The sequence below is a fragment of the Echinops telfairi genome, unplaced genomic scaffold (assembly GCF_000313985.2).
Source record: "Echinops telfairi isolate 266 unplaced genomic scaffold, ASM31398v2 ScPeMD7_10;HRSCAF=50, whole genome shotgun sequence".
Taxonomy (NCBI): domain Eukaryota; kingdom Metazoa; phylum Chordata; class Mammalia; order Afrosoricida; family Tenrecidae; genus Echinops; species Echinops telfairi.
In genome coordinates, this window is record NW_022103907.1 from 14,028,098 (window position 1) to 14,049,670 (window position 21,573).

Sequence of the window (21,573 nt, forward strand, 5' to 3'; positions counted from 1 at the left end):
CCTTAAAATAATTTTTAGTCACTTTTCTCCCACTTGGAGGTTGGTCCTCCCACTTTTCCTAGCAACAATTATGCACTTGTGTTTCTGCAGACTTGTCTGTTCCCTTTCCCCTCTCCTGACTTAGACTTTCCCATCAGGATCCTCCATCCCTCTGATAATGATGTCTATCTGTCCAGGGGGACTTCATCATAACTTTGCGTGGCAGCCGTTCATCAACTTTTAGGACTCCAGACACTACTCGCTATCCTGGGAAGTAGAACATAAATTTTATGAACCATATTATGCCAATTGATTGAGTTGTACCCAAAGACCATGGCCCTAAGCTCCAAACCAAGATAATGGCTCCATGAAATCATTGGTTATGTCTAATCAGCATCAGCATCTGTCTTACTTATCTAGTGCTGTTGTAATAGCTATTCCACATGAGTGACTTTAACAAACAGAAATTTATTCTTACAGTTTAGGGGCCTAGAATTCTGGTTTCTGGGCAATTCTAGGGGATGGTTTTCTCTATAGACTCTAGTGGAGGGTTTTAGGCTCAGTGCAGGGACCCTGGGTCTAGGGGACATGCTCTATTCTCAGACCCTCTTTTTTGAGACTCTCATACATCTTTTGTAAATAGATTCCTTTGCTTGCTTGTGTAATCCCTTTTGTATTTCAAACGAGAATGACTACAGGTGCAACATACCACTGTAGATTGTATCCTGCCTCAAATACTTACGTGTTGGGCTGCGATCCAAAAGGTTGACAGTTCGAAACTACCAGCCCCTCCGTGGGAGAAAGGCAGGGTTTTATACTCCCATTAACACAGCCACAGAAAACTCACAAGGGCAGGTCTACCGTGTCCTATAGGGTTGCTATGAGTCGGCATGAACCCAATGGCAGTGAATTTGTCATATTCATAACTGCCTTTAATCCTGCCTTATTACCATCATAGATGTGAGGATTTTCCAAAACATTCAACTTGTTCCTTTAGATGACAAAACAGAAGATAATACTGTTACATAATCCTGAGAATCACGGCCCAGTCAAGTTGACACATATTGGGAACTCAGTTCAATCCATAATAACATCTGTAACTCCCCCTACCCCCTTCGGATTTGTAGTTGTTGCAAAAATTCACTATGTTTTAAAACACTAACATAACAGAATCTCACATTCTAGGGTTTTAATGATCTTCCTTTGAACCATTTTATAATTGGATTGTCCTTTATATCCATGTTTCCATTGACCTTGTTACGAAATGTGACACACATCTTTTTCCTTTTTTAAGGAAATTTGTTTCTCTCACTTTTTTCCCCCCAGAAGTCTTTGTGTTTAAATTTTGTCACAATTAGTCTTGGAAATGACTGCATTTTCAAGTCTCTGGGCAGTTTAAATTCTCTGTTTTCCATCTTATGCCTTTCCTTAGCATTGGGAAATTCTCACTGATTCTTTCTTCACATTATTCCCCCATTCTAGTTTGTGAATTTCTATTTTTTCTCTTTCTCTTTTCTCCTTCTATATCTAGAGTCTTGAGATTTTCAAGGACAGCACCTTAGCCCAATCTTTCAGTTATTTAAACTCCTCCACCATATGTTAATTCTTCTTATTTTTTTAGTTTTCATTCCAAAGCAATGCTTTTCATGCCTATTTTTTCAAATAGGTTCTTAAGTCATATTTACTGGTCCTACTTCATATTTAGCTTCTTGTTTTATTCTATGCTCTGTCAATTGAGTATACTTATTTGGCTTAAGCTCTAGTCTGTTAGTGTTTCTCCAAATAGAAGTTGTTCTAACTCTTGTGCTTATCCTTCATAGACAACTGAACTTGGTTAGATGGTCTTGCTCCATCCTAGCCAGCACTGTGACTGAGTATGGCATCTTACTCCCGGTGGGCGCATTAGTCCAGTGCACATAACGGAAGACAGAGTCAACCTTCTCAATGTCACCACCCTTTCATACAGTTCCTCATGTTGTGACACCCCAACCATAAAATTATTTTCGTTGCTACTTCATGACTGTAATTTTGCTACTGTTATGAATTGTAATGTAAATATCTGATATGCGGGATGTATTTTATTGTTACAAAATGAACATAATTAAAGCATAGTGATTAATCACACAAACAATATGTAATTATATATTGTGAAATATTTATTTCTAATAACAAATAAATGAAATTTTGCCTTGAAGCTTGGTGTAGCATGGGTAACAGTTTCCACACCGGGTACTTGTAGGTGGGCTTATCTGCATGTGGGCGGACCCACATGGAGACGAATAGAGGAGTGGTATCTTGGTTTCTAAGATCATCATAAATATGTATTTTCCGATAGTCTTAGGCAACCCCTATGAAAGGGTCGTTCGACCCCCAAAATGGTCGCGACCCACAGGTTGAGAACCACTGCACTAAGAGATTCACAAGAAGTGTTTATTAATTTGATGACAATTATCTTCATTAGGCATATGGTCTGGCAAGAATGACCAGAGTATGGCTAATTGAATTTGAAGTTTTTAGTTGTTGTTGAACATTGACAAAATAGTTTTGCTTTGTAAACCCCCACAGAAAAGCTACCTGCTGTGTGGAATACATAGCTTTAGCATATTTAAGAAAAATTTAAATGCAATACCAGAAAGCAAGTCAAAGATCATATATATATATATTAATTATGAGAAACATATTACTTAAGCCCTACGAAGCAGAAAGTAGAGTTATGCACATTCATATGAACAGCCATTTGTGGGGGGAAAATCTATTATCTGCAGCTCCAGCTCTTTACCAAATCAAACCAAATAAAGAGTTCTGTGCCGTGGAGTTGATTCATGGTGACCACAGAGGACAGAGGAGAAATGCCCTGTAGGGCTTCCAAGGTTGTGACTCTGTGTGGAAGCATGCTGCCACGTCTTTCTTACACGAGTGGATGGTGGGTTAAAACTACCAACCTCTCTGTTCGCACCTGAGCACTGCACCAGGAATCCTTTGATCAAAAAAAATTCCAAGTGGAACACATCCCCTTCTAATTGGTCACTACATTCACTTTATAGAGTGTCAGTATCATCAACCAAACTGAGACAAATTCTTCTAAAAACCATTAGAACTCAGAGTCAACACTCAGTGCTCTCATGATCTTCTCTGACATCCTTGGCAAAGTAAGTCATGCACATGCACATTTTCATGTTAAATGTGAATTCGCCTCAGTTCCACTAAAGTGCAAAGCAAGGGAGACAAAATCCACCTGAGTCAGTTAGCAAGCAACCAAAAAATCTCATCAGCATTGTTTTCTGGGAATTTTAATGTCTTCCCCATCCTAAAAATTTCCTTCTTCCTTAATTTAGGCTTGCTTTCTTTGAAATATCTCTCAATCTTTCCCCCCTTCTTTATAGGCTTCTCATTTAATCATTTAATCTCTGTATACCTACACCAATTTTTTATTAATTTTAGGACACATTATTTAAAATAGATTGTTGAGAAAGGAGACAAATGAATAATGGTTTTCATATTAAACATCATTTTTCATGTGTAAAATAGAGTTGATACTTGTGTTATTAAAACAAAAGCTATAAAAGTTGGTAGTAGATGGTAAATGAACATGAACATTAAAATTAAGAAAGATCAGAAATTCACATATAGTCATGAAAACAAATGTACAGAATGTGCATTTAAGAGAAAACTAAAGATATATATTTATTTGCTTGCATGTTTTTCTTTCTTAACAGAGAATGAATAATATAAGGTCAAACCCCTTGTCTTACTCATCTTCATACAGGACTGTTCCTGATGCCTAATAGATGTTCAGCGTTACCTTTTAAATTAGCGAATGACTGAAAATGTGGGCTTAATATTTAGTGTCAATGCTAACTATGAGCTGCCATAGACTTTGACTGTGATGTTGCACATTTTGATATCAGGGAAAAGAACAGACTTTGGGATGAGAAACTCTAGAGTTTAATTCTTAAGACTTTAATTTACTAGATGTATAAGTTATCCATCATTGCATAACAAATTACTCCAAAACCTAGTGACTTAAAACAGCAGAGTATATTATCTCATATATTTCCTGGCCCAGGAATCCTGGTGTGGCTAAGCTGGCTCTTCAGGCTTCAACCAAGGAGTTAGTCATTTCAATACTTCACTGGGGGTAGCTTTGCTTCCATGTCCGTTCATGTGACGGTTGGCAGGACTATTTCTTCTGGGTGGTTAGACTGAGGGTTTCCATTTCTTGCTAACTATTGGCCAAGTCTTGTCTCCACAGAGTAGCTCACAACATGGCATCTGAGTAAACAAGGGAGAAAAACCTGGAAAAGTGTGTAAGACGGAAGTCACAGTCTTTTATAACCTAACTTCAGAACTATCACGTTTGCTGTTTTCTATTTGTAAGCAGTCAGACATAAGGTCCAGTCCAGGAGCAAATTACACAAGAGTGAAAAAATACGAGAAGTCAGGGACCATGAAGAGCCATCCCAGACGATCGCCTAAGCTAGCTGGGCAAACTTGTTGTTATGCTTTTTGCCTCAGTATTCTCGTATGTAAAATAATAATAATAAACCAAACCCACGGTCACCAAGTTAATTCTGACTCACAGTGACTCTACAGGACAGAGTAAAATGCCTTCTTAGAGTTTCCCAGGGTGTAAATCATTATGGGGAGAAACAAGCTTATCTTTCTCCCTGGGAATGGCTGGTAGATTTAAATCATCGACCTTGAGATTAGCAGCTCAATGCTTAACGTGGCACCACCAGGGATCTTTAGTAAAAGTACTAGAACTTGTACAAAAGTAATAGAACTTAACTGTTAGGGCTATGGTCCTTCTTTAAAAAGTGATAGTAAACTGAAGTAAGAAAAACATATTGTCGTTGGACTCAAATATAAGAACATGTGTGAGGATGGTTGGGGCTGGTCAGTGTTTCATTCTGTTGCAACTAGGGTCAATATGCACTGGAACCGACTCAGAAGCACTTAACAACACCAACATTGGAGTTCTCCTTCATACATGCACTTTCATCCGAACGAACGTGCCCAGTGAGCCTCTGCTGTGAGTGGATCCCTGCAGCAGACATGCTTCTCAGTAATACACTTGTCTTAGTCTTCTTGGGTGTTTAAATAGAAAGTCCCATCAGAACAGTGGCTTCTGGGGGGATTAGCTTGGCTAGTTAAATTCATGGCAGAGAGATCTGCTTACTATGCTACGGTCACTCTTTTTATTTTGGTGGTGATGGTGATGGTGGTGGTGGGGGGACTCCATAGGACTAATCTTGATAGATTTCCTCAGAGGACCCAGGAAGATCATGGAGACTCAATATGAAGAAGTTTTAAGAAAAATCAAACAAACTCACGGCCGTCCTCCCATCAATTTCCACTCATAGTGACCCTCTAGGGCAGGGTAGCGCTGCCCCTGTGGGTTTCTGGGACCGTAATTCTTCGCAGGAGTAGAACATCCCATCTGTCTCCCTCTGAGTGGCTTATGGTTTCCATCTCACAGTTAGCAGCCCAACGAGTAACCACTGTGCCATCAGGTATTTTGAGAAACATTAAACTTTGTCTAAGAGCAAAATGGAGACGCTCTGCAAATAAAAGCAGAGCGATTTATTGAAGGAATAGAATAGTTCCAACCGGGGAGAACCTTAGTCTGTAAAGTCAAATCCAGTCCTCCAAAGCACAGAGAGAACCAAGAGTTCCTTATGGGCTAAAATTGCAAAGTGTCAGCATTTGCCGTGCAAGCATATGATTGGTTGACATTTACAAAAGCTATTTACAAGTGATCTTTTTTATTGGTTGGATTTGGTGGTCAAAATGAAGTCAGGTGTTTCCTGGAACTTGCACATACACAAAAATCCTTTATTGCAACCCCAACCCAGTTAGCAAATGGACACAAAATGGGATCAGGCCCACATCTCAGACAGGAGCCCTGGTCAAGCCAAGTATCTTGGTTGTAAAGTTTGAAAAGTGCTCTTTGTCATCCTCTATGTTTATATAACTTTTTTAATGAAGTGAAGTGATTTTATTTGCTTTAGCCAGAGAGAAAAACCTTCACATTGAGAAAAAATATTTCAAGGGTCTTTATCTTGTCTATGGACTTCTTACAGGTTGTGCTAACCATCAAGCACTTCTCTGAAAAAAGACGAGGCTTTCTGGTCCCACAAAGATTTACCTTCTTGAAAACCCCTAGGGGGAGCTCCACTCTGTCCTCTGAGGTCACTATGAGTTAGAATTGATTCTGTGGCAATGGATTTTAAGTTATCTAAGGATATTTTTCATGTATGCATAGTTTTCCCTTCTAACGATTGAAGTCATTGGATATTTGCTAAGGTTCCACTTCCTAGGACTCCTCCTAAACTTTTACAGGTTGTGAATTAAAAACAAATAAACCAAACTTTATACATCCAAAGAGAATCCATTCTCTTCCAAGTAAGAGGATACTTTTATAGGTTGGCCATCTTTGAAATTCTTTTCTGAAATCACCTGCACAACTTGAGGCAAATCCTTTGACCATGCAAGCTGATGGAAGGTCTCCACTGCCCTTCCCAAAATCCAAACTCATACCCACAGAGAAGCCATTAAAGGAAGCTCACTCACTGGGTTAAATAGCTCATCAAACTGGAGAATGTGTTTTATTGTCTCAAAGGAAGACAAATAAGAGAATAAAAACATGTTTCTCTTGTACTAAAAACTGGCTCTGAAAGTTAGTTTTTAAAGTAACTCCCCATGTTTAGACTGAGTCTACACTGAGAAAAAAAAGCCTTTAGATGTGTTTTGTAAAAATACCAGTCTCCCATTTTGTATGAAGTGAGACTCAACTCGCATCGGAACTATCTTTGTAATCACCTCAAAGTCCAGACCTATTAATTGTGTGTTATTAATAAAGCTTATCTCTGTGCTTTACTTTAACTTACAATCTGGGAACCACATTTTCTGCGTCACCAAGTTGTAGTGATATGTTAGATGGGATTTGCTACAGTAGCAGAACTAAGGATGCCTATGTAAGTATGTATATGTCTAGAAAGGCTTATATCGAAAAGTGACTCACATAGTTGTAGAAGCTGGGAAGTCCCGTCCGATTCAAATCTGTAGGTCAGATGGTAAGCTGGAAACTTTTTCTGACTCGAGTAGCTGTGGGGACTGGTGAACCAGGAAGCAAGAAGATCAGGTTGGTGGATACAAAGTCGAATCCAGGATTGGCTCCTGGGACTGGCAGACAATATGGCAGGAGGTTGAGGAACCAGATGAAGGACCAGATCTGGCAGAAGTGAAGTTTTCCCAAGGAATCTGTTTAAAAAGGAGTAGGCCACACCACCAAGGAGCGTTTCTTACAATTGCATCAAAGCTCAGAGCCAATCAAAGGTGCCACTGTCCACCACAGTTATTTGCTTCACAAAGTTGATTATGTCATGCTAGATTCCCCATGGAGTTTATTACATTATGCTAGATTAGCAAACCTCTAGAATCCTGACCCAGTCAAGTTGATATAAAACCTAAAAATCACAAATGAGTACTAAATATGAGGAAGTATATGAGTAGAACTCACAAACTGTAATGGATATTATACAGGAAAGTTAGCAACTGGAAAGATGCCATTTCATAAACAATTCCTGATCTAGATTTAAGGAAATTATTAACCTAATACATCAGATGATCGGAATTAACATAATGACCATTTTCAGAATACTCATTGCATATCATAAACCATGCTCAGCTCTTTGAAGACTCTCTAAATTTATATTTTACAGGTGAGAAACTGAAATTTATTGTGCCCCAAATGATAAAACTATAATCTGGGGTAGGGTGTGGCAGTGGGGAGAGGACTGATAATCACCCCCCATTCTCTCTGCTCATTGTCTTCTTGCTTGTTGGGACTCTGCCACTGACCCTGAGAGCCACGGGCACCCTACCATGTTGACACCGGCCTTGTATTCATGACTCTGCACCCACAAGCCTGTGATCTTCCCTGAGCCTGCATCATTGCATGGGGCTACAGGAATCTAAAGAGGGACTTATGGACTCATATTGGACTTATGGATTTGGATTGCACTGGACTGGGATGCCTTCTTGATATAAAGCTCTTTCTTATACATAGATGAGTGTCATTGAATTTGTTTCTCTAGTCAACCTGACCTAACACACAAAGCAAATGTTTTAAGTATTATGTTAGACATTTTCCTTTGGTATATATACAAAATTGAATATATTGCATTGTTGAAAAAAATTGATGGTGTATGACAGGTATATGTAACAAGGATGGCGTTGATGATGGACCACGGAACACCTCATGGCATCGAAGACCTAGAGAACATTACACTGAGTGAATGGAGTCAAACACAAAAAGGATATTTACAACAATTAAAGCTCTTACAACTCTTATAACAATCCATACATCAATTGTATCGAGCATATTTGTACACATGTTGCTATCATAATTTTCTATACATTAAGTTTCTATTTGAGTCCTTGGTATCAGCTCCTCTTTTTTTTCCCCTTGAAGGGACAAATATTGTATGAGACCACTGTTAGAAAGAAAACACAGACTAAGACAAAAACTTCCATGCCAAAGGGCGCAGAGTTTGTGGGCTACCAAGAGCAGGGTGCAGGGCAAGGGTAAGGGAATGAACATTAAGCAATAGGCTAAAGGTTGACAGCTATGAGTGTGGATGAAGGTGAAGACAGTGATTCACAAAAGGGAGAAGAGCAATTGAAGGAGTGGGGGTAGAGTAAGCTACTGAGACATTTGATAAGTGGTTTGAACTGTGGAATACAATATTGATGATCTTGACTGCAAACCCCCACCTAATTCACAATTTCAAATCATATTAAACAATTCCAACTTTCCGCATGCAATATGAAGAAGACCTTCCAAAATCTTCCCTCCCTTGTCCCAGACCCTTGGTAGTTTCCAAAGTCTGTTCCCTTTGGGATAGAATTTTTTTCTTGGATGATTTGTTCTTTGTAACAGTGGGATCAAAAATTTGCCCTTTTGTGCTGACTCTGTTCACTCAGTATGATGTTCTCCAGATCTTCCATACCTTGAGGGTTCCTGTGGCCCATCATGAAAACTTTCCGTGTTGCATATACTTGTCAAACTTAAACTTGGTTGCAACAAGAAAATAACCTGTGGTTTTTGAAACATTACCAATGGCCAGGACATTTCCAAAGCCAATCAAATTCCCTTGGGGGTTGAATAGAGATATTAGCACACAGAACAGTCCTTCAGGTGATTTCAACGCAAAGCCAAGTTTGCGCCTCAGTGTGTTTATTACATTATTACACTGAAACAGACTACGGAGTGCCCGTGCACTTTGGATTCAAGAACAATATCCGGTGAATCTAACTCCTTTTGTGTCACTTATGAGTTCTGTGGCCATGGGTAGGTAACAACTGTTCTCTAAATCTCCAGTGATACTAACAATGTCATATTTTTGTGGTGAAAATTATAATAACTTATGAAAAGTCATAAGCACATTGCCTGGCACATTGAAAAAACAAAAACAACAACAACAAAAAAACAAAGACCTGTACAGTGTGAACTCCAATTCCCAGTGACCCCATATGGATCCAAGCAGAACTGTGCTCTGTAGCTATCTCAGTGGCTTATTTCTCTAAAGGACATCACTCAGCCTCTCTTTTTTCTTTTTCAAACAGCATGTTAGACAGGGTTCTCTACAGAAACAAAACCAGGACATGCATGATTTTATATAACTAGATAGAGCACAAAGGAATAGATAAGCATGAACAGCTAATTAGTCCACAGAGCAATACAGAGGGCTCAGTTCAACTCACTTTCATGGAACAGTTAATATACTGGAAATCCTTCAACTCACGAGGGGTGCTGATTCCTAGGTCAAGGGAGCAGACAGCTGAGTCTTTCGGAGAGCAATGCAGGCCGTCCAGCCACAGGCAGCAAGCAGCAGGGCAGGTCACCAACAGTCAGCCAGACAACAGGATCCGACAGTCCCAAGCTCAAGCAATGTATACACCAGCAGTGTGGTGAAGCAGGTCTCGAAGGAAGCTCAAGCTCTAGAGACACAATCCACGGGTTGGGTATCTCACCGGTAGTGTAGCTCACAAGTTAAGGCAGAGAATTAGCTAAGGAAACTGCACGCTGGTCCGATTACCAACGAGCAAGAAAGAGACAGGTGGGGCTTGCCGAGCCATTTATCTCTTTGCCCTCCAATCAAACTGCGACCTTATTAATCCTACAGGCTCCTATTGGCCAGGTTGGCACAATCAACCTGCCCATCACAAACAGTATTTTATTTAGTTCATAAAAATGTTTATAAAATTGATTTTATTCACCAAAAATACCAGTAACATTTTCTGTTATTATCCCTAAATAACCCATCAAACACTTCATTTTGTAGGTTTTCCTGAGTTTGCTTATAGATCTAGAAGACACAGTAGACACAGAGATGGTAAAAGCCAGAAGAACACAGACAGATCAGATGCTATCGTCCATGACCAGTAGGCCTTTCTTCCAAGGTGCCTCTGGATACGTTTCAACCACTGATCTTTTGTCCCATCCACCATGTCCTTGCCAGAACAAGGTTGATTTTTTCAACTAGGCTATGGCTTGGGAGATGGGTTCCTGGGTGGTTAAATGATGCCATGTGGCTGGAGGGAGAAGTTCAGGCAGAAGCCCTATGATGGCAAGGAATACAGAGGGGACCTCACAGGTCATTGAGCTCCAAAGGCTCTTCATTGTTATGCTTGAGGGTGAGTCTCTGTAAGAGATATTCCCTCAACCTCTCCTGGAGGTTGGTCAACCTGTGGCAGTTGGTCAAGAATTCACTCATCTTCTTGAGGAGTTTCGTCTACTCATCTAGAATAAGGTTCTCCAGAAAGTCCTAGTGATGGGGCTAGAACCATGTCATACTGATTCAGGTTCTTCTCTAGAACTGGAGGGGCTTCCACGGCCTCCAAGATATTTGGACTGGCTTCTGCACCTCCTGAGGAGCACCAGTCACTGTACTTGTTTTACAGTTTCAAGGGCCACCAGGCAATTCTCCATTGCCAGCTCTGAGGGGACATGTCCCATGCCTTCCAGGGCCAGACTGTCATCATCAAAGTCCATGATCTTTTAATTCCCTCTGCACAAACTTTTTGAAGTAATCTTATAGAAGCCCAGAGAGAGGTAAGAGAAGTAAGAGGCTGAACAGGCAGTTAACTTTGGCCTCCAGTTTGGCAGAATAGTTTTGCCAGAGCTTGGAGCATATAGTTGGTTGACCAATGGGGACTAATCACATTGCCATCACCACCATCACCACTAATGATGCAAGTGGACCCAGAAATAGGTGACAGTCAAGAAGATGGTCCCACAGGTTGGGCCTACAGAGCAGGTTGAAGGGCAGTCCATGGCTGGAGGTGGGGAGTCATCAGGTCTTCTCAGTCTGAACACTGATGAAGCAAGATCATGGCACCCCTGCATGATGTCAAGTTGATTTTGACTCATAGAGTCCCCAAGGGATACGGTTGAACTCGCTTCTAGGATTTTTAAGGCTATAAGCAGCTTGTCAGATCGTTATCCGAAAGAGCTGCTGGGGGTGTTTGAACCACTGACCTTTGGTTTGCCATGGAGGGAGCACTTAACCATTTGTGACACCAGAGCTGCTTATTGGTTTGTAATCAAGGGTTTAACTATCTGTGTTTAAACTTCCGTCCTTAATTCCAGGGTTTCCCACTGGAAAATAGGCTGTGTCTAAAAATGGTTCTTATTGATGCTCTGGGTAATTTTTAAATTTAAGAAATCTTTAAGCACACTTTCTTCTGTCTCCTGTGGAAGCAGGAGGCTACTACTGGGCCTTTATGATATTTCAAGTCATTAATTTTATACCAGTTTTCAAGAGTAGAATGGGGGCTTGTTTCTGTAAGAGCTTGACCATATTTAGCAACAGAAGCAACACATCTCTTATACAGGGAGTCACTCGGGCCACTTAGTAATTAGAAAAATGATTTGATACCTTGATTAGTTAATATTGGTAATCTGGAAATAACCACTGACATGTTTTTATAGACATTTTAAAAATGTAGATGTTACCCTTTCCCCTTATAACTGTTTACTTTTCTCACCCAGGTGTAGGCAGTGGGGTCGTTTGAATTAGTCTTTTAAGTGAGTGTTTCGTAGAGATGAGTAATGGCTTGCAGCTGCATATGCCCATTGGGATTTGTTTTTCTTTTAGCAGGGGGACAAGATAATTTGTCAGGCAAGTTTAGCAAGTGCCGCCTTGGGGATCTCCACGTGCTTGAAATGAAAAGTCATGGAATCACCCCCTTGCCTATCCAATCTCAGGGTTTCTGGAGGATGGAAGACCAATGTTATCATTAAAGTGATTGGGTTTTTTAACTTCAAAAACAAGAGGCAATATAATTTCGTTTTGAGGGAATATTTTACACATGACGAGTTGGTAGGTATTTTAGATCACAGGGTAGCAATTTCCAGCTTTAAAGGGACAGGGTCCTTGTAGTGTAAGCTCCCCAATGTGCTCTGAAGCAGTTAGATGGACTGGGATGTGTGGCTAGGATGAGCCAACGGAAGTTTTTACTGTGGCGATTTGGGGAAGAAGTGTCATCTTCGGATTTTACGGAGAGTCTGTAAGACACTGGGTTACAAGAACAGCGACTTTGCCTGCTGCTTCTGGGTCAGAACCCAGGGCGTGTCTTCAGGGTGCAGCCAGGCTCTTTCCCATCCAGTCAGGTGAGAGGTCGGGGGTGGGCTCTGATAGTACTGACGGGTTTACAGATCTCAAACCTCACTGCCATCAAGCTGATGCTGACTCACAGTGACCTTATAGGACAGGGTACAACTGCCCCTGTGAATTTCCAGGACTATAAATCTTTATGGGAGTTTACAGAAAGCTATGAGGATACCTGCCAGGTCAGCAGTTCAAACCCACCAGTGACTCCAAGGACGAAACCGGAGACTGTTTGCTCCCACAAAGAATTATCAGTGGGAAAACCCTACACTGAGTCACTGTGAGTCGGAATTGACTCGGTGGCACGTGGGTGAAGTCATCTTCGGTCGTGATTGCCTTTGTGACTTGCTGGGATGCCAGGTGACGCTGGAAAAAGAAAAGTGACAATGGCTCATTGAGACCCTAGCTCTGGGCCCAATCGACTTGTTTCCACACTCACCCCAAACCCACTGGATTTGAAATGCTGTCACTATTGAAACAAAGCTTTGGGAACCTACCATTTGCTGCCATTGTTAAGTGCCGTCGAGTTTTGATACGTAGCAACGTCATAAGAGAGTATAATTGCCCCGAAGGATTTTCTCAGGTTGTAATAATCTTTACAGAGTCCAGGTGGTGTCATGGTTGGGCTAACTGCCCAACCAGCAGGCACTGTGGGAGAGAGACAAGGCCGAGCGTTTGACCATTGCGTCATCAAGGCGTCTTACCTGCCAGTTAGAAACTGGATCTGCTGTGTCTACATCAGCAAAGAGGGAGCCCCTGGGTGGCAGAAATGGTTAAGTGCTGGGTTATTGACCAAAAGGTTGGTAGTTGAGATCCACCTGGAGGCACCTGGGCAGAAGAACCCAGATATTCCTTTCTGAATGACATGGGACTCCCGGCAGAGCACGGTCTGCTCTGCCGCACACGGGGCCACCATGAGTAGGAGCAACCCCACAGCTGCCGGTTTCGATTGGGTTTAATTTGTTGAGATTTTTGTGTGGGAAGGCTCAGGCCTGGCATCAGAGATGAATAGCCCTGCCTTTTCCTGGCTGCGTGGTCTTGGGTGACTCAAGGATCGGATATGCAAAATGTGGAAAATTGTCCCCTCTGTCAGACCGTACCAGCCAGTCCTCAAAAGTTTAAAGAAACCACACCTTGTCAAGTAAGTGCTAACAAAATGGAAATCTTTAACTTTCTCAATGCTCTTCATTGGCAAACAAATCTGAGGGGGAAGGTTTTAAAACGTTCATGGGGGAAAAAATCCATGATCTTTTAAATCCCGTTTCCCCTGGAACATTTTAAAGCCTCCTTGTAAAATGTGAATGGATAGGAAGACTTAAAAAGTTGAAATATTTTCTTCTCTATTCTTCAGCACCTGGTCTGTGTGATCTTAAGTCTTTGTCTCAGTGCTGAGCCGGTATCGTCCTTACCACGTAGGGGCTTGCCCAACAACCCAGTAAGGGAGAGTGGTTTGGAGGGAGAAAAGGGAGGCTAGTTGCCTCGGGTCCAGTTCTAATAGGGCTAAACCCAAGCTGTGTAACTGTCACCGACCTGTCCCACAGTTTCCTTGCAGGGTGAGCTCATATCATAGCTTTCCTCGCGGAGCTGTGGGTAAATAGTCCACCTTTTAAAATCAACCCATGTTCCACGTTTACAAGGAGCACTACATATTTAAAGGAGTCCTATTGTAAATGTTTTCTGATTTTTTTTTGGTAAATGTAATTTAAATATTCTTCGAAGTTCCCTCTAAATATAGCTGTAATAGCTAACTTAGTAGTTCATGCTGTTATCTTAGTTTTGTTGTTCATGGTTGGTCTCCCTGGATGCAAAAACGGGTAAAAATGCTCAGCTGCTAATGGAATTCTTGGAGGTTTGAATCTACCTAGAAGTCCCTCAGAAGAAACACCTATCAATCTGTTTCTGAATGATCACAGCGTTGGCAAACCCTGTGGAGAAAAATTCTCCTCTGAAACTTGTGGGCTTGTTGTGAATAGGAATGAACTCCATGGAAACTGGGAACTGGTAGTTCACGAAAATATAGTGTGGATTGAGTTTAGTTTTTAAATTCTGTTTTCGGTGAGATTGCATTTGTTGAAGGGAGCATTCTCAATAAGGGGTTAGAAAGAAAACTGGCCCAACAAATTCAGCTCGTCAAGTCAGATACCTGTTTCAGCCACTAGAGAGTAGCATTGGCATTGGAATGAGAAGTAGTTAACACCTCATCTAAGAAAACTGCCTGTGAAAAGAGGATTGGGGCCGAATATACAGCTTATAAAATGATTTGGTGAAGCAATTTGATATGATAAGAAACACTGCATGATAGTAATTGGAATTTTCTGTCTTATTGGCAACACACATTCTGGAGAGATTTTTGTTGTTGTTGTGTGTGTGTGTGTGTGTGTGTGCACGCGCGCGCGCACTTTTTTTGGAGGGGCAGGGGGATGCTCATTTCAGATCCTAAACCAACCAGGTGCCACCCACTTGGGACTAAAACATTTCCTTCTCACTTTCCACCTCAAGTCCCAGTTGCAAACTGTAAGTGGGCTGGAAATTCCGTGTGAATGACCTTCACTTTCAGGTCTGGAAACCCTAACCAGCTGTTTCACTCTGTCAGTTAGGCTCCCTATGAGAAGGTGGGCGGGTTCCTTCAAATTGCAACTGTGACCCTCATAGTTCATTCCTCTCTTCCTACGTTTCTGGAGGTATTCAGCACGCGTCACAGACTTCTTCCTGCTGGCCTCATTAGAACACACAAGATGGTTGTGCTCATGCCCTTTGTGAGCAGACAGGAAGATCACATTCTCTAGCTGTGTCTAGTCACCCTGTCAGACTTCCTGTGTGCTTGTGCAGCTGGATGAGGAGGAACTGCGTTTAGCTAGCTCAACGTCGAATGCTTTGTTGTCTGGCTTAAGTAGAATGGCCCTTCATTCACCATACTACCCTGGGCAGATCCTACAGAATTTCAGGATGGAGTCATGCATGAGTGCACAGGTCTACCTCTGAGATACTGAGAGTGTCATTCCAGATCACTTCAATAGAGTGAACATCACAATAAAGGGAGCCATACACACTTTCGGTTTCATGGTACATGAACACTATGTTCTAACAACCTGGCCTTCTGTGATGCTCACCCTCCCGCACGATCGCTGAAGACAAAATGGTTGCACAGGCAAATGTGGTGAAGAAAGCTGATGGTGCCCAGCTTAAAGTTAAATAAGTGGCCTTCTAGCAGAGAAGCAACAAGGAAAAAGCACACCAGCCTGTGCAATCATGAGATGTGGTTGGGATCAGGTAAGAGGCATCAGAAGACCCTAAACAAACAAACATTGCTGAGAATGAGGGGGGTCAGAGCAGAAACCCCAAACCTATCTGTAGGCAGTGGGACATCCCTCACAGAAGGGTTTCAAGGAAGGGACGAGTCAACCGATGAAGCACACAATATTCTTCTGGTTCTTTGAGGCTTCCTCAACCCCCCCACTATCATGACCCCAATCCTGCCTTTCACTGCAGCTAGGCTGGAGCATGTGCACAAGTACAGATAAGAGCTCAGGATACATGGAATCCAGGTCAGATAAACCCCTCGCAAACAGAAATAGGAGTAGCAATACCAGGAGGGTAGGGGGAAGGTGGGGAGAAGGGGGTAGGAAATCATGGGTGAAGGGAGACAGCAGTCAGTATAAGATATGGAATTAATAATTTATAATTTATCAAGGGGTCACAAGGGTGTTAGGGGGCAAGGGAGTGTAAACAGAGGAGCTGATACGCAGGGTTCAAATAGAATGTAAATGTTTAGAAAATAATGAGGGCAACATATGTACAAATATGCTTGATACAATTGATGTATGGATTGTTATAAGAGCTGTAAGAGCCCCGAATAAAATGATCTTTTTTTTTCCTTAAAGTTATTGCACTATTAAGTTATTATGTCAACTTGGAACTCTTGGCTAGGGGCGGAGTTCAACCTGTCAATCAAGCGGTAGCTTGATGACACCTCCTTGTGTGTGGCCTTTTGGATAAGATGAAACCGAGGCAGTTTCTCTTGGTCACTTCACCTTCTTTTCCTTAGCTGGGACTTCACTGAGACTCTATGTGTGACCCTCCCAGGCTTCCACCGACCTTGGATCCACGTGACTGTGCACCCACTAGCCTGTGATCTCCCTGCTTCCTGCTACCCCTTTCTGTGTCTTCAGCCTGCAGCTATGTGAGTCTGAAGAGGCCCTGGATAACATCGGATCTATAGAGTTGAGGTGTACTGGGCTGGGGCACCTTCGTGATGTTAAGTTGCTTTTTATTTTAAGGTTGCTTCTTGATATAAAGTTCTTTCATATAGATGAGAGTCACTGGGTTTGTTTTTGTGGTCCAGCCTCCCTAACACAGTTACATCTTCACAATAGACATGAAGTGAGCGCAAGAGGTAAAAATGACACCTGAAGGCTGGCTTGATGCAGGCTGGCCACAATCCTGCCATTTGGAACAACGTAGTGTCTGCAAAAGGCAGCAAAGCTAGTGCAATAAGCCAAGGTGTGCCGAAGAAGGCAAGTTCGTGAAGAAACTTTTCAGTTTTGTTCTGATAAGAAAAAAACAAACATTTTGGTTTCACATTTTATTCATGTTATCACATGAAGGATGTCACTTATCTTCTTTTCTTTAAAATTCAACTGTTCATGTTGAGATGGTAATCGTCAAAACTATCAATGATCGTGAAGCTGCAAGAAATTATACAGAGAGATCCTATGGACCCTCACCCAGCTTACCCCAATGGTACCAATTGACAAAAGCGCTAGAACACTAGCTCAGCCAGAATATTGAAGCTGGTTTCATGAAGCTACAGAACACGTTCCCTTTTAATAGCAACACCCACTTCTCTTTCATAGCACCCATCTTTCCTAACCTCAAGCAACGGCTGATATGTTCTCTCTTTCTACAATTTTGTCTTTTCAATAATAGCAGTGGCTTTTATGCCTTAGCCTAAATCAGCTTCTAGAGATTCATTGAGGTTGTGGCACCGATTCATCGTTTGTTCTGATTTACAGCCAATCGGCACCACGGTATACTCATAGTAGTTTCTTCAACCATCCGGCCATTGAAGCACGTCTGGGCCATGAAGTCGGTTCCAACTTCTAGCAACCCTAAGTGCAACCGAATGAAGCACCGTCACCTCACAATTGTTGTGCTGTTGGAGCCCATGGTTGTGGCCTCTGTGCCAGTCCGTCATGTTTTCACTGCCTTCCTGCTTTAGCAAGGGCATCGTCCTTCTCCAGGGACTGTCTCTGCTGATGACACGTGCAGAGTATCTGAGCGCAAGTCTCGCCTTTCTTGCCTCTAAGCACCTTTCCAGTTGGACTTCTTCCCAGACCGATTTGTTTGTTCTTTTGGCAGCCCTGCGTCCTTCAATATTCTTCTCCAGCAGTGTAACTCAAAGGCATCGAGTCTTCTTCCTTCTCCAGTGTTTAACTTTCACATGCATGTGAGGTGATCAAAGGTACTATTGAAGAAGAACTGGGCAAGTTGCAATTTGGGGCTATTAGAAATAGAGCTGCTATGAATATTTGCATGCAGGATTTTGTGGAGACCTACATTGGTATTTTGCCTGGTTAAGTGCCTAGGAGTGCAATTACTAGGCTGGATGGGAATTGCATATTGAGCTTTTCAAAGAAACTACCGCACTGTTTTTGAGAGCAGCTGCCCAGTGTTATATTCCCACCCGCGCAGTGTGTGAGTGACCTGCTTGCGCCAGCTTTTGGCGTTGTCTCGGTTGTGATCAATGTCTAGTGATGACTCATTGTGGTTTAGTTCGCATATCCCTAGCAGCTCATGATGCTGACCATCTTTGCCATCTTTAATCTCAGTCCGTGAAATGCTGGTTTATATCTTTTACCAATTTTTCTAATTGGACTTCTTTTTTTTTTTTTAACAGTTAGGGTTTGAAATAGGCCCAAGAACTAGAACCTTGAGCGCTCTCTCCCTTCTAATAGAAGTTCACAAGGATTATATGGGACGTGAAGACTCAACACTTGACAAGGCACTTAAAATCTATTACTTGCTAAATAAATTTGAGAAATGTATGGTTACATATTTATAGTGAGGAAAGATACTGTCCAGCTGAAAATGTCGATCTGGAAGAAAAAAAAACAAAACAACAAAGCAGCGTTTCCCCCCCCTGGCTCAAAACCAAAATATCATTTCAGCGTTTCATATAAGAAGTTCTTCAGAAAATACAAGTTATTTTTTTTTATAAAGAGGCATTTCTATTTCTTTGTAAATCTACCGGAAAATTAAGCACACAAGATATGATACTGCCAAGAAATCATTTGCAAGAGCTCAGATGCACGCACATGAACTATTGCGTTTTCCAGGCAGCGCGCTTCCTTATCGGAGCGGGCTGCTTCGTGACTAATGTGATCATTACTCAATGGTGAGGGCGACTGAAGCTCATGTTTCCCTTCTGACTTAATCATTCTGTAGGAATTGACTGTGGAGGCAGGCAACACACAGGAGAGAAGATCTCCCCTGCTCTGCGGGCACTTTTCACGGAGAATGGAACATTTCTGGGGGGTCATCGCTGCTTCCTTTCCAGGGCAGTGTCTGTGCAGACCAAAGTGAGTGCGGAGATAGATGTTTGGCATCCTGCGTTGGAAACATCTGGTTAATGAAATAAATAGTCACATTGGGATGCTTTGGCTTCATGTTTGAGCAAGGCTTGGTTAAGGTGCTAGGAGCCCCGGTGGTGCATGGTTTAAGCACTCAACTACTAACCTAAAGACTGAGGGGTTGAAAGCTCCCAGTGGTTCTGTGGGGAGAAGGCTTGGCACTCAGGCCCCATGTCTAGGGTTCCAGCCTAGAAAACCCCACCAGGCAGTTATAGCGTGTCACTTGGAGGTCTGTGAATTGAAACTGATGGCAGGGCACCTAGCGTCCTTAGTGGATCCGTAGCCCCTAATTAGTCTACAGAGATCTTAGTGGATTGATACCGTGCACTGGAAGCCCCGCCGCAGCAGAATCCTGGCACCGCCCTAGGACGCAGTGTGGAGTGAAGCATTTCAGTGACTTGCACCCGGAACCACCAGCCCTCCCTCTCCGACATGATCTTCTGACACAATCATTTTCATTTGTGCTTTTCATTTTCATGCACTCTCTCTTGTTCTATGGGCCCTCCTTCTCATTTCTGAAAGCCTCTCGTGCTTTCAATGTCTTGAAATTCTCTTTGCTATCTCTTGGAGCATACTCATCGATAGTTCCTTGCAAATAGTCCTCACTTTGCCTGCATCGTCCCTGTCTCCTCTTGTCCCCTTGCTCCTGTTCCTGTTGGTCTCTGTCTCCACGGAAGAGGCACTGTGACAGGAGTTGGCCAGTCTCCTGTAAGAGTGAGGCACGAAAAGCTTTTTGGAAAGCTTAGATGTGAGTGTGGGGCTTGTCGATGTTCATAATCAGTTGCTGCCTGGCAATTTCACCATAGAGGAGAGAATGCAAAAAGTCAATGTGGCAGGATGTCAGGTTTTTTTTCTTGGTCTTAGAGAGAACCCACCAACCTCTGGAATGTAAGACATGGCTGCCTGCTTTGTCTTCGGACAGTTACATTGGGAAAGGAGCTGGGAATTTCACAGGAGCATGAAGGTGGGATTCCCACGCCTGTGGAGCAGGACTTTAAAGCCAGGTGATTTTTACACCCCAACCCAGATGCCCTGCCACGGTGTTGATTTCAACTCGTGGTTGTGGTTGTTGTTGTTAGGATCCATCGAGTTGGCTCCAACCCATAGCGACCTTATGCACAGCAGAACAAAACCCTGCCTGGCCCGATGCCATCCTAAACAGTTGTTCCTTTGAGCCCATTGTTGCAACCATGGTGTCAATCCATCTCGTTGAGGGCCTGCCTCTCTTTCACTGCCTCTCTGCTTGACGAGCATGGTGTCTTACGCCAGGGACTGCGCTCACCTGAAAACTCATCCCAACCCCAGCGAGGGTTTCTCACACTCTCTACTTTTATGGGCTGCCTAGCTCCATCTTTCTCCTATGGAGCAGCTGCTGGGTTTCAACCACCCACCTTATGTTCAGCAGCCCGGTGCTTACTCAATAGGCTCACCAGAGCTCCTTTAGGTAGTTTGTCTAGACACTATTTTACAAATGCAGATTTGGATTCAGTATACCAGGGATAAAAATGCACACTGTCAGCAGGGCTTGAGCCAGATGAACTGGTGTAAGCCCTGCTTCAGAAGCCTCCAAGGGGTTCGTGAGCCCCACCGTTTGGCCACCTCTGTAGATTAAAGCCTTTGGAAATGACCTGAGGGTCATTTTAGTTGGGGCTGGAAAGAAGTGAAGATAAATCTGTGCTCAATGTGTGAAGCTTGATTAAAAGCCCAAGGTTAAATTGCAGATTTATGGAAACTCACTTTTAGGAAATGAAATTTCTATAAAGGGAGATAGACACTGGGAGATTTTTTGCAGTTTGAGCGATAGCTAATCAATGACCAAACCTAGCACCAAGAACTTTACAGTCAGCATTTCAAGGCTCCAAAGATGTCTGGTCAGGGCTCTGTAGGGTGGAATTTTCAAAATGTGCTATGGGTGTCATTTGGGATTGGGAAGAAAGTGTGCACAGTAAAACACATTGCCTCCCTCTATGTGTATGTAAGGTCTTGGGCTGTCTCCAAGTCATTTTGTCTTCAACTTTGCAAAGACTAAAATCCTTAGAGAGGCTTAAAACAGACAGCAACAAGGAAACTAAACCGATTGCTGCCACACCATTTCAGACTCATGGTGACACCATGTGCTTCGGAGGAGAAAGGCATGCTGTCAACTATGGGAAGTAGATCGTCAGGCCTTTCTTCCATGGCCCCTCTGGGTGGACTTGAACCATCAACCTGTGGTTAGTGCTGAGAGTTTAATAGCTTGCATCACATAGAGGAATTTAAGGCATTCTTTATATTTGTCAACACTCAAC